Source organism: Pelophylax lessonae, assembly GCF_965119305.1.
Source record: "Pelophylax lessonae genome assembly, chromosome: 3".
Classification (NCBI taxonomy): Eukaryota; Metazoa; Chordata; class Amphibia; order Anura; family Ranidae; genus Pelophylax; species Pelophylax lessonae.
In genome coordinates, this window is record NC_138770.1 from 402,981,716 (window position 1) to 402,998,881 (window position 17,166).

At 40.4% G+C, this 17,166-nt stretch overlaps 1 protein-coding gene across 1 annotated transcript in view; it reads right to left on the reverse strand.

Moving 5' to 3' along the window:
* The window catches only part of HS3ST5 (heparan sulfate-glucosamine 3-sulfotransferase 5), an 86,904-nt gene extending 70,011 nt beyond the window's left edge, over positions 1-16,893 (reverse strand). The window contains exon 1 of the mRNA XM_082251489.1: positions 16,747-16,893. The gene's annotated coding sequence lies outside the window, so the exon portion shown is untranslated. The remainder of the gene's footprint in view (positions 1-16,746) is intronic.
* Between the last annotated feature and the right edge of the window lie 273 nt (positions 16,894-17,166).

Genomic DNA, 17,166 nt, shown 5'->3' on the forward strand with positions numbered 1-17,166 from the left:
AAGTACCATGTTGTTTCTTTCAGACAAAGAAATCTTGCTATTTTTTTTGCCGGATTTTACCTGGGAGGAGGCCTGGGGAATTATCCCCTTCCCTTATCTTGGGAAGATTTCACCTAATGTATAGATCCTCCTGTCTACTTCTTTGAGTATGTTTTTTTGGAACAGACGGTGAACAGACAGGGGATTAGTCAATTTACTTTTTTAATAAACATTTTTAATATGACCCCAGCTGCACCTGGTCTGGAGGCTGCTAGATCTTCACCTTTAAACCAATTTGAGAATGCCTCCTGTACCTGACTGCGTTATCTCCTTACACTGGACACTATTTACTGTGGTGTTGTGCCTACATTGTGCCCTACGTCTGGATAGCCGAATCCTGGAGGGAGGGGGGTTACTGCCTCCTCCTCTGTAGAGATGCCATGCGGCTGTCTTCCTGAGGGCCTGGAGAGTAGCAGTGTGGAACTGAACCCAGAGGTCCAGAGAATCTGACTGAGAGGGGAGGCACTGGAGGATCTGTCTCTGCAGTACAGTGAGTACAAATTCTCTTGTCAAGGGGCTTGACCTGAGGGGGGCCACCCCTGCTTCTAGGATAGTCAGTGGACGAGTGTCGGTTAAAAGAGGATGCAAGAGAGAGTGTCCCTAAGATAAATGATCATCCACCAAGTCGTCTTGTCAGAGAGTAAAGAGAGCCAGATACTTAACCTTTTTCTACACTTGTGGCAGTATGGATTAGGCAGCCTTGCTGTTTCCAATTGACATATAAGTCCCGACGATAGAAGTCCTCAACCAATATAGAATAGTTCAGCTGGAGTATCCCACTATTCCCTTCTCCTATCCCAATTTCAAATAAACACAAAAAAAAACAAAAAAAAAAACCTAACCCCCCCTAGACTGTTTATTTGTGTGACGAGCCATCAGGAGCAAGGAGGGATTTATGAACTATATCTCAAGGTAACTGTGTGCAGGTAATCATGGGAGCCTGTCAAGTCACTATTCAGCAGGCCCTACAGGGACAGTGGTACATTTGAACCACAGTTCATGGACTTGTTAGGCACAGCTACAACAAATAGAATAAAATACAAATATTTAATGATGCACAATAAAGTTTTGTATTTTTTTCTATTTGGTGTGTAGCACCCAACTAGGCACAGTATAGTGGGCCTTAGCTGCCTAACAGCAGGGCCATGATTTACAGCTGGGCTGTTATGTCTCCCAGGTGTGGCTGTTAAGACTGGGGAGTCTCCCCACTGTGCTCCATGAGAGGGTTCTCATTGGGCAGTGGAGGAAACCCAGCCAATGGCACACTTAGGCCTGTATCTACCCCAGAAAGGCAGATTCTGCCACAGAGGATTCTGGGAGTGGGTATAAGTTTGAGAGGAGCTCATGACACAGCATCTTTGGCGGGAAGCAGAGTCCCAGGAGGGAGAGTATGGCTGTCTCTCCTCCTGTCAGCAGGATCGGGTGTCCCGGACGGCTTGCCTGAGGGGACGGAGTAAGCTGAGCTGAGCTGCAGAGAGGATCCTGTGTGCCGAGGACCAGCGGAGCAGAGGGGGTCCAGTTTCAGGAAAGCATTCCCAGTTCGTGAGTACTGTAAACTGCCCCTGGGGGTTTGCCTAGCAGAGGGGACCACTCCGGTGAAGGTCCAAGGGATCCAGGAGCCAGCTAGCTGTAAAGGGGGTGCCAGTGTTGACCTTGAAGTGTAGAGGGGGTGCCTAGTGAGAGGACCCTGAAGTGTAGAGGGGGTGCCTAGTGAGAGGACCCTGAAGTTCAGAGGGGGTGCCTAGCGAGAGGACCCTGAAGTGTAAAGGGGGCGCCAGCGGTTGGGCCCTGAAGAGTTAAAGTGCACAGCGTGCAGTGTGCAGTGTACAGTGTTGAGAGTTACAGCAGCACAAGCAGTTACAAAGAGCTACCTCAGTCAGTGAAGGGCTGGAGGGAGCTGTTTACAGGATTTTTGAGCTAACCAGAGTGTCAAGAGTCAAGTCTCAGTATAGTCCAGGACTTTTTATGCTAACCAGAGTATCAAAAGTCAAGTTCAAGCACAGTTAAGAAGGTCAGTATTTTTCAAACGCCAGCTAATGGTCGGCATCCAGCCAGAGACAGCGCTAACAGGCATTTTTCTGCAAAGTATCCAAGTTGTACCTAGTTGAGCCAGAGGAGTATCCCACTCATTCCCTTCTCCCATCCCCATGATCAAATAAACAAAACAAACCAAAGATGCCGGAATGGTCATAGTCTCCAATCTCACACTTGGGTGTTCAGCTTAAATGGCCTGAAGGTGTCACCGGTAACAATGGCAGACCCACATCAGGCTCAATGCCTAGAAAACCTGCTACAGGTGTAATATATATATATACACAGTATATATATATATATATATATATATATACTATATTACCAAAGGTATTGGGACACCTTCCTTTACATGCACATGAACTTTAACCTCTTCCAGACAGCCCACCGCAGATTTACTGTGGTAGGCAGCCCCTCCGGCGAGAACCGACGTAGCTGTACGTCGTTCACGTGCCTCACGTTCACGTGCCGACTCTGATGCACGGGGTCGGCAGGTCCAATTGCCGCCGGGTACCTGCGAGCGCTCCCCGCTGAGAGAGAAGGACAGGCATCTGTTGTAAACACAGCTGAACGTTCTTCTCTCTGGAATGATCATAGAGGGCCTGTGATCCTTCTATGTAGGATCACAGGTCTCTGTGATCATTTCAAAAGCCCAACCCCCATACAGTTAGAAACAATCCCCTAGGCTTACATTTAACCCCTTATCACCCACTGTGTTAACCCCTTCCCTGCCAGTGTCATTATTATAGTAACAGTGCATATTTGTAGCACTGATTACTGTAGTAATGTCAATGGTCCCCTCAAAAGTGTCAAAAATGTCAGTTAGGGGTCTGATCTGTCCGCCGCAATGTTGCAGTCCCGCTAAAAATCGCAGATCGCCACCATTACTTGTAAAAAAAACAAAAAAAAAAAACAATAAAAATGACATAAATCTTTCCCGTAGTTAGTAGACGCGATAACTTTTGTGCAAGCCAATCAAAATACGCCTATTGCAATTTTTTTTACCAAAAATATGTAGCAGAAAACAAAATGGCCTAAAATGTTAAAAAATTTTGAGTTTTAATTTTTTTTTTTGGGAATGTTATATAGGTGAATGTGAAAAATATTGTTTTTTTTTTTTCAGAATTGTCGCTATTTATTTGTTTATAGTGCAAAAAATAAAAATCGCAGAGGTGATCAAATACCACCAAAAGAAAGCTCTCTTTGTCTGAAAAACATGACATCAATTTTATTTAGGTAGAGCATCGCATGACCGTGCAATTGTCTGTTAAATTAACGCAGTGCCGAATCGCAAAAAATGGCCTGGTCATTAAGGAGGCAAATCCTTCCGGTCCAGAACTGGTTAATGGAATCCCAATCTTTGTCTCTAGGGTTCAATATTGAGTTGGCCCACTCTTTGTAGCTATAACAGCTTCAATTCTTATGGGAAGGCTGTCCACAAGGTTTAGGAATGTGTCTATAGGAATGTTTGACGATTCTTCCAGAAGCACATTTGTGAGGTCAGGCACTGATTTTGGAGAGAAGGCCTTGTTCACAGTCTGTGCTCTACATTATCCCAAAGGTGTTCTATCAGGTTGAGGTCAGGATTTTGTGCAGGCCAGTCAAGTTCCCCCTCCCACTTCTAAACCTTGTGGACAGCCTTCCCCATAGAGTTGAAGATGTTATAGCTGCAAATGGTGGGCCAACTCAATATTGAACCCTACGGACTAAGACTGGGATGCCATTAAACTCCATGTTCGTGTAAAGGCAGGCATCCCAATACTTTTTGTGATATAGTGTATATATATACAAACATATATATATATTGTATATATGTTTTATATGTAGAAGAAAAGAAAAAAAAAGAAAAAAATCCTAAAGATTTTTTGTCCCTTCCTGTGTCATATAGGAAAATCTCCCATATGTGTCACAGACAACAAAAAGACTCTCGCAAAGGTTTTCAACATTTTCTGCTCTATAAAATTGCCTTTGGAAATTTACCCTCTCATTTTGTCTTAACGACCATTTATACCAGGACAGAAAGTGATAGGAATTTACATCACAACAGGAATTGACATAGTTAATTAATGTCACCCCAGTGCCTCTTGCCAACCCACCTATGTTGCAGCACACAGCAATGCAATGTAATGCACTATTGTGCATTGTAAAGGGCTGCTTTTTAAAAAGTGGTGCATGTACACATTTTACTATGGCCTAGCGCATTGCCAGCTCATTCAAATAATTGAAATGCCATGGGGATAAGTGGACTCTCAAAACAGATACTAAGGATATTTATTGCTCTACAGATACAATGTTATGAAATTGATAGTTTAGAAGTAGACACTGCTTCACAGAGTTTTTTTTTTTCTTTTTAATTTAATACTATCTGACTTGCTATAGTGCTTAAATCAATTGCAGAAGTAGCAAATACTTTATGTTGTATGAGCAACATTATGTAACATCAGGTAAAAAATGATTTAACTTTTTATTATAGAAGTTTATCAGCACATCCCCTAGCACTTTTACTGCCTTTGGCCTGGATGTCAATTGATTTGTTTTAAATGTTAATTTTTATGACTTTGCCACTACATGTCGATCTAAATATTTCAGCTGCTAAGTGTTGAAAGCAGGAAGTAAATTCTCAGCTTTGCCTCTGGTTTTAATTATTCATCTAGTTATATAACAACTCATTTATTTAACATGATGCTTCGTTGCCATCTGTGTTCATTCTCACAGCAGACATGACTTTTAGGGTACTAGAAGAATAGGATCCATGGTTCTATAATGGTTAAATGTGGTGCACTTACTGTCACTGCACACTAACATGAAAAGGTACTTAGGCCATATAATAGGACATAAAGCTCAATGATTAGCCTTAAAAAAATTATTAAACCATTTTAATTCACTAAATATAAAGAATTAAAAACATTTTTCTTTTTTTCTGGACTGGGAGAAGAGCTAATAAGTGTAGTACCTGACACATTCATAAACTATGTGTCTGTGCCCATCATATATACTGTATTATGCTGAAAGCATGGCTCATGCAGGTTTAGAGATGAGAAAGCCCCCAGTAAATCACATTGGCTATGATTGTGTCTTCTTTTTACGCAAAGCTTTATGCTTCTGTAAATGCCTTGGGGGTTACTTTATATGCAAAAAGTGCTAAGCACAGCCCTTTTTTAATCTAAATACTATTTGTTTGTTATCCAGCACGGATAAGCTGAATTGTCTTTGGTGAAGGTTTAGGATACAACCAAACCTTTTTAAGGTCTCAACTGTCTGCATCACATCATCAGTAAGTGTGCACCAACTGTTCCCTCAATAGGAGACTGTCCAGGTATCCCGCAATAGGAATGCCCTGGGAGCATAGTCAGGCTCGCACAGGTGATAATACCTTGGAGAACCCTTAGGGTGCAGAAGACAGACCAAATAGTAGCGTAACAAACTGGCAGTATTATGTACCCACAGCAAAGTGGAGGTAGCAATTATGCCCTAGAAAGATGGGGACAAGCAGGTACACATCCTTGATGTCCACAGAGGGTAGAAGGTTGCCCTGATGGAGGGAGGCTATGATAGACCTGGTGGAGTACATGCAAATGTTTTGGACTCGAATGAAGACACTTAAAGCCTTTAAATTCAAAATGGGATGAATACTTCCTTTTGGTTTTGAAACAATAAAAATGATTTAATAAAAACTCTGTAAACTTTCTGCTGATGAAACAATGGCTGAAAAGATATAAAATATATTGGTTGGTCTGGGTTTGGAGGTAGAGGCCAATGTTGAACTCTTCTTGGCCTTCCCAGATTGTGGTTTAGGCTTCTTTAGCTGGATTAGTGTAAATTAGTACTTACCCCAAGTGACTTATTCTATGACAGTGTCCAAAGAAGCACCAAAGGTAAGTTTACCATTAAAAGGCATCAGCAGCAAACTCTTTTCAGATTGCTCTCTGCATGTTTACAGACAGGAAAGATGAACAGTGTCAACTAATTAATTCTGTCTATTTATAAGTGTAAGGCTGAAGACAAAAATTCTAAGCACTCTACAAATAACGAGTCACTAAGAATAATAGGTAAATCCTTTAACTTTACCTTTTGTATATTCCAATAAAAGTTTGAAAGACTGACATTAAAGCTATGGCAGGTTGCATAACAGGGCCTGCTAGAGAAAACAATACTTTGGAAAGAGTTTTCAAATGTTTTTCAATTCTGAAACCACTGGTGCATTCTCAACAGGTATGGTGTGTTTAGTAAAGTCCTAGACCCCCATACCACTTATTTTGCAGCACATACAAAAACACTGCACCCAGAAGTGCATGTGCTGAGTGATAAAGTTGATTCTACCCTTTCTTTGGTGTACAGTTCTAGAACTTTTGCTAAATTGTGTATGGGAGAAACTGACCTTAGATGAGTGAGCACCCACAAACTGGAGTTCAGCATTACAGTGGTCTTGGGAGACGCTTCATCTTTTGTGAGGTTTGTGTATTATTAATGTGGGATATCTCTGGATCCACAGTAGGAACAGCCTACTTCTTGATAAAGACCTTTTCAAACAGGTACTGGTCATTAAATCACTTGAAAGGAGTAAACATTTTATCAGAAGTTTTCTCTGTCTATCTCTGTACAGAACACCATAAATTAAGGAGTGTACTGGAAAAGATTTGATAGGTTGAAGATGCCTATAGATGAATCCAATTTCCACCCGTTCAACAAGACCACCTGAATTTTCCATTCATGACCTATTGATCTAATGATCACATTCATACAAATGTGCTTGTTGGAAAATGTTTATTCAATAAGGAGAAGGAATCCCTGCTTCTAGAATACAATAACTCAGCAGGGTGGATTCCTCCTTACACCTTGCTTGTGTGGATCTGGGAATCCATTAGGTTGTTTTGATCAGACTGCTACCATTTGAGTTATGTCAGTTTCAGGAGAAAAAGTTGTAGACGTGAACCTACAGCCTCTGTGTTCTGAGTAAGCAAGCAAACTTGCAATTTGGCCAATTAAACCTTGCATAGCTATGGAGAACTCCTTCCTAGAGAGGACAAAGAAGGAAATCACTCCTGACAGAGCTAAGCGAGACTCAAAAGATTGCATAGAATCAAGCAAGGGACAAAGATTTAGGCTATTTGTGTCGGGTGCCCGAGGAGGCATACTGCAGGATGCCCCCAAACTGTTTGTGGATCGTGAGCTGTATCGACCAGATGCAACAGGGCTACTCGCCTTGTACTCTGACATGTTTTACTGTTCATGGCTGGCCACATATGATTCATTTTTGTTTTTCAACCAGTTCAACATTTTTCATTTAACGTGGATGGGAGAATCACTCCAGCTGAGCTATTGTATTCTGCCAGCGGGGAGCCTTCCCCACTGGCAGAATACCATAACCAATGTAGCTGGCTAAACATTGGCACTGATCTTTCAGGAAAAACCCGACTTGTTTACAACAAGGTAACCCATACATGGATCGAAATTTGTTCAGTCCCTGCTGACTTTCAGTCCATGCATGGCTGGCTTTACAAGAACAACTTACTTGAGCATCCCAGGTAAACACCAGGGGTACTCACAAATGAGCTGTGGAAGCAGGACAGGTTCAAGTGACTAGAGGTAACCAGGTCACTGTAGGCAACAGAGTAACCAAAGTGAAAGTGTGCATCTCTTACAAATAGAAGCAATAGTGGGATGATGCTACCTTACTCTGAAAATGTGGGAACAGAGTCCTTCGGGAATGGTGAGTGTGACCTATATACCATTGCTTTACCCCAAAAGTTTGTCTATCCTTGCTGTTGGCAATCGCCATAATATCTATGTGCCCTCATGCTAACCTATAGCCATTTATACACATTCTGGTCTGTTTATGCCTCCTGTGGCCATATGGTGCCCCCTTCCCCACTGGGTGTGGACGGTCTCGCAGGCTTGCATTGGGGGTCTCCTGGTCTATTGACTAGTAGTGGTCCCCAAATCCCCTGAAGAAGCCAACATCTGTGAAACATGTCGGGATTAGACAATACACTACAACCACCTATTCAATATACAACTGTGACTATCTAACTGGCATGTTTAAACAATTTTTTTAATAAGGTATTTTTAACTATGTACTAAATAAAATATGTGAATTTTTATTTTCAAAATTGTTTGTTTTCTATTTTATGGCACCGCTATAATCCCATTACAGTGGGTACGGAAAGTATTCAGACCCCCTTAAATTTTTCACTCTTTGTTATATTGCAGCCATTTGCTAAAATCATTTAGGTTCATTCTTCTTCCTCGTGAATGTACACATAGCACCCCATACTGACAGAAAAACACAGAATTGTTGACATTGTTGCAGATTTATTAAAAAAGAAAAACTGAAATATCACATGGTCCTAAGTATTCAGACCCTTTGCTGTGACACTCATATATTTAACTCAGGCGCTTTCCATTTCTTCTGATCATCCTTGAGATGGTTCTACACCTTCATTTGAGTCCAGCTGTGTTTGATTATACTGATTGGACTTGATTAGGAAAGCCACACACCTGTCTATATAAGACCTTCCAGATCACAATGCATGTCAGAGCAAATGAGAATCATGAGGTCAAAAGGAACTGCCTGAAGAGCTCAGAGACAGAATTGTGGCAAGGCACAGATCTGGCCAAGGTTACAAAAAGATTTCTGCTGCACTTAAGGTTCCTAAGAGCACAGTGGCCTCCATAATCCTCAAATGGAAGACGTTTGGGACGACCAGAACCCTTCCTAGAGATGGCCGTCCGGCCAAACTGAGCTATCGGGGGAGAAGAGCCTTGGTGAGAGAGGTAAAGAAGAACCCAAAGATCACTGTGGCTGAGCTCCAGAGATGCAGTCAGGAGATGGGAGAAAGTTGTAGAAAGTCAACCATCACTGCAGCCCTCCACCAGTCGGGGCTTTATGGCAGAGTGGCCCGACGGAAGCCTCTCCTCAGTGTAAGACACATGAAAGCCCGCATGGAGTTTGCTAAAAAACACCTGAAGGACTCCAAGATGGTGAGAAATAAGATTCTCTGGTCTGATGAGACCAAAATAGAACTTTTTGGCCTTAAAGCGGTTGTAAACCCTAGAAGAAAAAAAAAAACCTGCAAGACAAAGGCATAATGGGCTAGTATGCATAGCATACTAGCCCATTATGTGTAACTTACCTTAGAACGAAGCCCCCACACGGACCCCCGGACATCGCTGCGGGCGCTGCCATGATCCCTCGCAGACTCTTCCGGGTTCGGCGGCTCCGGCGCGGTGATTGGACGGAATCGACGGCTCCGGCGCGATGATTGGCCGGAGCCGCGATGACGTCATTCCCGCGCAAGCTCCCGGCAAGTTAATTGAAGGTTCCCCCGGACCTTCAGAGCGCATGCGCCGCTCGCGAGAGCGGCTGCATGCACTGTAAATATCTCCTAAACCATGCCGGTTTAGGAGATATTATTTGTACCTACAGGTAAGCCTTATTATAGGCTTACCTGCAGGTAAAAGTGTCAAAAAGCGGGATACTACCGCTTTAATTCTAAGCGGTATATGTGGAGAAAACCAGGCACTGCTCATCACCTGTCCAATACAGCCCCAACAGTGAAGCATGGTGGTGGCAGCATCATGCTGTGGGGGTGTTTTTCAGCTGCAGGGACAGGACGACTGGTTGCAATCGAGGGAAAGATGAATGCGGCCAAGTACAGGGATATCCTGGACAAAAACCTTCTCCAGAGTGCTCTGGACCTCAGACTGGGCCGAAGGTTTACCTTCCAACAAGACAATGACCCTAAGCACACAGCTAAAATAACGAAGGAGTGGCTTCACAACAACTCCGTGACTGTTCTTGAATGGCCCAGCCAGAGCCCTGACTTAAACCCAAATGAGCATCTCTGGAGAGACCTAAAATGGCTGTCCACCAACGTTTACCATCCAACCTGACAGAACTGGAGAGGATCTGCAAGGAGGAATGGCAGAGGATCCTCAAATCCAGGTGTGAAAGACTTGTTGCATCTTTCCCAAAAAGACTCCTGGCTGTATTAGATCAAAAGGGGGCTTCTACTAAATACTGAGCAAAGGGTCTGAATACTTAGGACCATGTGATATTTCAGTTTTTCTTTTTTAATAAATCTGCAACAATGTCAACAATTCTGTGTTTTTCTGTCAGTATGGGGTGCTATGTGTACATTCATGAGGAAGAAGAATGAACCTAAATGATTTTAGCAAATGGCTGCAATATAACAAAGAGTGAAAAATTTAAGGGGGTCTGAATACTTTCCGTACCCACTGTATATACCTGTTTTTTTTTATGCTTTCCAGTTAACTTACACAGCACACAGAAATCTTGAAAGTACCATCAGAGGAGCCCAGTGCCCAATGCTCACATTCCAGGCAAGCTCTGCACTCCAGTTGGGTCCAGGTACAACCCAGAAAGGTACTGCTGGTGGTATAACAATCTGGATAGTTGCAAAAAGACCCCAAAAAGGCTTGAAAAATATTGAAACTTTTCTGCATAGAGAAAGATGTATATCTTCCTAGGACACTAACAAAAAATGTAAGCGTGATGGGAAAGGGAGGACCAATGATTTTTTTGGTTTCCAGTGTGCAATTCCTCTTTCAGGTGGCAGTATAACCCCTTTTTTATGAATAATTGAATACAGAGTCTCTTAATGAATGAGAAAGTACATAAATTAGGGAGTCATACCAGGATTTCCATTCCTGTACATTTATTTTAGATCCAAAAGCGATGTTTATCAGCAGTTCCCATATATATTAAAACAAATATACTGCAAACAAATATACCTTGACTTAAATTAGATATCAGTTATTGCATAATGACCTCTGGCAGTTATTCAATCAGCTGTCGCTTTTCACTGATCTGTTGCCAGTATAATTACTGTAAATCTGATTAGTTACTTTGGATTTATGTACATTGCATAAAAACATTGCTTTTTTAATATACTGAATGAACCAGTTAATGTCTCCCTAATATTTATGACATTAACATGTAATCATGCCGTAATAACTGTGCTTTTTAAACATTGTTAAGTAAGCTTTTTAGTTAATAACCTTAATTCTGATCTTGCTGGATAAAAACAGCAGTCTTTTCCTTGTCCATTTATTTTCTGAGAAGCAGATCTCAGGTTATATCTACAATTTTATGGTTCTTGTATTTTATATTCCTGTTCTTTGCTGGTTTGTAATCATTAGGGATAAACTGAACATACCTGGGTTGGGTCTGAGGTGGGTTCGTTGAACATTATGTCTGTTTGTAATCAAAGAGGCCAATCCAAGACAAGGATCTGGAATAAATGTTAACCACTTAACGTACATTTACTGTGGCAGGGTGACCCTTAAGCGCAAAATCACGTACCTGTACGTGATTTTTTAGGAAGGCTGTAGGGGGCAGGCGCTCCGCTGGAGCCTTGCTCCCATTGTGATTGAACCCAATCAGTGGGTCAAAATTTTTGGTCTTTTTTTTGTTTATAGCACAAAAAATAAAAACCATAGTGGTGATCAAATACCACCAAAAGAAAGCTCTATTTGTGTGGAAAAAGGTCATTAAATTTATTTGGGTACAACATAGCACAACTGCGCAATTGTCAGTTAAAGCAATGCAGTGCCATATTGCAAAAAATGACCTGGTCATTAAGGGGGTAAAGCCTTCCAGAGCTGAATTAATGGGGTGCCTCACACAAAATACTCCAAAAAGTATGTGGGGTCCGTTCCAAATTCCATATAGGTCCATTTGGGTCTGGTATGAATTTTAGGGGGGAACCCCACATAAATACAAAGAAAAAAAAGCAATGGGTCCATACCTAAATAAAAAACAGACCCTTATTTGAGCATGCAGGAAAAAGGGGGTGCACCCCCCTCCTAAACCATACCAGGTTATATGCCCTCCACCTGTGAAATCCCCCTGGCAAAGCACCTTTTCTCCATGTTGATGAGGATAAGATCCTCTAACTCAACCCTGACCTGATGGTTTTGTGAGTCTGTGGGTGGAGGGCTTATTGGAATCTGGAGGCCCCTTTGAAAAAAAAGGGGGCACCAGATACTGCCCCCTGGCATGAATGAGCAAAATGTACATAGTATTCCTACTCATTCGCAAAAAGTAAATAGTAGATAAAGACACCAACAAGCTCTCACCTTAAATGTAAACAATGGGATGGGGTAAACCCAGTGATGTAATCGAACAAAATTAGGCAATGGCCATACTTAGTCAATATCATTGCCAAAATATGCCTATGTGGTTATGTTTGGGCTATGATGTGAGCCACTATCCCAGCCACTTTGTTTAAAAGGCCAGGAATTCCATGCAAGCAAATTAATGGGGTAGGGTGACATCACTTGTTTCTAGAGTTGTGCTTGCTGCTTCCTTCAAATGAAATTAAACCCTCCCATCCTTTACAGCCAAAGGAGTGGCCATCATAGCCTCTGTTTGATCTACAGTTGTTATGGTGTTGCACATGAGATCAGCTATGACAAAAGCCACTTGTTGGCTTGACAGTTTGGTTGAGTGCTAACATAAGCACACAAAATAAGGGAAATCCACTCTTAGACAGTGGTCACAAGAACGAGTGTCTCATGGGAATATTTCTCTCTTTTTCTGTTCTAGTGATAACTGAACATTTTGGATTTCCTGCACTTTTTGGCCCAGTAACAATGGCCACAAAGGACAAATATAGAAAGTGAAATTCCCCAGCAGGTACACAGACAGCAGTATAAACCCTACTCTTTCTAAAAGTACAAAACATATTTTGGAATGAGTTAAGACACCACCACTTAGTCCTTTGGTGTTATTGTTTTATAATAGCAAAAGTCTATTTACTAGATCCATAGCAATTTGATAGAGGAGCCTGAACTATTTGTAGTTTTCTCTAAAAGTTGGTCACATGCTACAGCCTCTAGTCCAAATCACTATACAGACCCACTATTCTGGGCACCCTGCACTGCTTGATTTCCTAGTTCCAAGCAGTTTCTTAGAGTACTAATGCTATACTCTTGTACTCTTGGCAGGGCCATCTTACCGAATGAGCATGCTGGGCAGTTGCCCGGGGGCCCCACTTGCCTGGGGGACCCCACCTGCCCAGCAAGTCAGCCCCAACCAAGCATTAGTCCCGATTCCTGTGTGCATCCTGCTGTGGAACTTAGCAGGTGGCAAGCACCTGTTGGCCCTGCGCTGCTGTCAAGCCACTTGGGCCGTGGAGGGGGAGCCCACATCTGCAGGAATACCTGTCCACCTCCATGGGAACAGGCACACACAGGACAGTCGAGTCTGACTCTCGTCTGTGTGTGTTCACCGGACCCAGCTGCCCAAATTGGAAGCTGTCATTAGCCTGGCACTGCTGTACCAATAAATTTTACCTTATTAATAACTTGAAATTTTTATTCTCGTGGGTGATTGTGTAGGCAGGGCCCCAGTGCATTGCATTGCCCGGGGCCCTTTAATGCTCTTAAGATGGCACTGACTCTTGGTATGGGTTATGTTTTCCGTGCAACTACTCTGGGCCCTGGAGAGCAAAGTGGACTCTTTAGGTAATTAAATCTAAGGCTGTTAGCAAAAAGTCCTATTTGTTTTTTTTTTCTGCACTAGAGGTCAGTACTGTACTTTTTCTGCCTTTAGTCTACTTTTGAACAAAATAATTTTCTCTGTGCCTGGGGCTTGTTTGTAGCTGGAGTTTTATGTTTATGAAGCTTCACAGTCATCCAGAACAAGCTTTGGCACACTTAATACGAGTGTCATTTTGGCTTACAAAGTTCCAAACAGAGTCCCAGAAAAAAAAGACACAAAATTGCTTTCTAGTGCCTGTGAATTGTGCCAGCTTTGTATGACTATAAAGTTTAAACAGTTGATTTTTTAATTACGACAATCTAAAAGAAGTATCTTATGACACTTCCTCAAAAATTATTTCATCAGTAGCATCAATCATACTACAAATATTGTCTTACCTCTTCAGCGAAAAAGTCTAATTAGTGGCAGTCATTAATCTTGCTATAGGCACAGAATCTCATAAGATATGAAACTGGCAGCCCAAAAATAAAAATAAAAAAAAACACGTCTAAAGGTCTCTAAATAATGCATACAAATATAAAGTATCTTCTGTTTACTCTGGGGAAGTTAGAAAACACATTTAAACTTCAAGTACACAAAAAACAAAATCTTTTTATCTGACAATCGTGGGTTTTCTTGCCCTTGCTCTCTTTTAACTCGAATGCAGCATCGTTAGGTATCACACTGTTCAGATTTAATTGCGCGGCAGTTCAGGGAGGCTGCAGAATAAAACATCAAAAATCTGGAGAAGGCTGCAGCTCACATTGAACCCCCTGGCATTGGAGTGTTCCTGTTACATAAAGGTGGTTTAAAAAAAATGTTTTCAGGCTAGAACAAATTAAAGATTTTTGCCATTCGGGTACAAAAAACATTTTCAGTGCAGAAGCTAAAAAAGTTCCTTAATTGCTACAGATTCCCACAATTCTAGAGTTCAGCATGAGGTCACAGGGCAGAAACACAAATGTAACCCAGGGAATCTCCATTTCTCAAATTGACAGCAACATTAATCATGGTCTGGACATTTTGGAAGTATCAATCTTAATCTAAAATTTCCACATGATCCATTTTTTCATTTAATACCTGGCATGCTTTGGGAATAATGTCATGTTGATCTTAATGGATATATTGTGTTTACATTTCTTGTATTATCCAGCATTATTTACAGTAAATGTAAAGGAACTTACTGCCAAATGTAAAAAAATGAAAGCACCTTTTGTTTAAAAAAAAATAAAATAAATATATATATATATATATATATATATATATATATACATATATATATATATATATATATATATATATATATATATATATATATATACATATGTATATATATATATATATATATCAGTTTTAATAATATTAATCAGATAAAATTACAAAAGCTAAATAGCAGTCTAAGTTAAAAAAACATACAATACAACAACGTAGATAGATAGATAGATAGATAGATAGATAGATAGATAGATAGATAGATAGATAGATAGATAGATAGATAGATAGATAGATAGATAGATAGATAGATAGATAGATAGATAGATAGATAGATAGATAGATAGATAGATAGATAGATAGACAGAACTTATAAACTATCCAATGCACAGGACACAGCCAACAGTCTTGCAAGGCCCTGCTCTTATATTCATAAAGAAAGAAATGTAGAACAAAACTTATAAACCATACAATTCACAGAACACAGTCAGCAGCCTTGCAGGACTCTGCTCTTACCTATATTCAAGAATGGTTGTCTTTTTACCCCTTGATACACCAACAGATGCAAAATAAAAGGTACTTATCAGACAGAGAAGGCTTTTATGATATTTTATAGGTAGAGATCATAAATAGGGATAGTCAGCAAATTTCTGCAAGCTTAATTTTGTAGCGAAATTGCCAAAGTTTCACATAAACTGCCATGTAATTTTGCCTTGCAAGGTGAAATAATAATAATAATAAAAAAAGTATAAGGCTGAAGCCCATCAAAACCCATCCTATTGTTTATTAAAGATTCATTAGTGATCTCGATTTGCAGTCACATAATGTTTGTATACATACAACCCCTAACGGCAAATCAGTTAAAGTGGTTGTAAACCTCTGAAAGGAAAAACGAACAATTCCTTTATATTGTGTACTAGCCTTAATCCAAAGCATGAAGTGTGATTTTTGTCTCCTCTCTTCACTCTGCTATCTGCATTGGTCATCTTTGACAGGTTATCCCGACACCACAGAATCTTGGGAAACGGCCCTACACAGAAGGTGATAGGAAAGCACGCACAGCTGAGGCTGTCTGAGACTGTGTAGAAGGGGGGGTTTTCCCTTCCCACCAATCAGGTCTCTGATTTCAGCCAGCTCCCGGCTTTGACATCAGATCCCCAACCTCTGCCTTCTAAAACTCACAACTAGCCTTTGACCTGTGTGTTTTAGAAGGCTGTAGAGAAGAGAAGGCTGCATATAAACAGGTACAACTTATGTAGGAGGATTTGTTTAATCGCTGGGTATCACCTGAGGCTTGAGTATAAAAATGATGGTTTACAACCACTTTAAAGACCTGTTGATATACAAGACCCACATCATCAAAATCTGCTTTTTTTGAGAGTATTTAAGTTTAAGTTTTGATTTTATTACATTATGTGTACTGTAATTATGATCAGTTTTCATAAATATGCATAGTGTAATAACATAACATAACATAACATTTATGCAATGAAGTAAGTAAATATGCTATGAAAAGTAATTTTTTTGGGGGTGGGGGATTTCACTTGTTTTCTTTGTTTATTTTACTGTTACTTGACTCCAAAAATAATATTATAAACATAGGCAATCCACAACACAATGTTATTTGTGCTTATCTTTTGGTATATATAATTGTTATATGTAAAAAAAAAACAACGTGAAATGACAATCAAATCAATCAAAAATACAAGAAAATTCAGGTGCACTGTCTCTTTAAAATTTTCAAGTTGCTATTTGGATTAGTTTTTTTCCCATTGCATAAAAAATCTCAAAAGTCAACTAAATCTACCAAAAATAGGCAAAAAACAAAAAAAAAACAAAACATCTTGGCCTAAAAACTGGAAACTTTTATAAATCATCAATTTTGGCCCTTTGTAGTGTTTCAAAGGATACCTTTACTTGCATTCCTCTCTTACATTAAAAAAAAAAAAAAAACTTACCCTTGGTGTGCAAGAAAAGTCATTGGTTTCTGCTGTTAGGCCACCTTCTGGACCATGTAGGCTAGGAGACACAGATTTATGGTGATTGGATGTCGCCCCTAACTTCATCCCATTCTAATTTTTATGCTCCTTGTGCAGCCTTTTTAATTCCGTATAACCTGTAAAAAGAGAAAAAAAAATTTTTTCTCACCAGTACATTTAGGCACACTATTATATTACATCACATTTGGAAAGTTCAGTAACCAATAAGACTCACTCACACAAATCATTGGCTGTTGTGTGTTAAAGTTACATAGTTAGTCAGGTAAAAAAAAAAGACACAAGTCCATCTAGTTCAACCAATAAAAGGGAAAAGAATAATACAATCTTATATACACAATCCTTTACCCACAGTTGATCCAGAGGGAAAAAAAAAAAAAC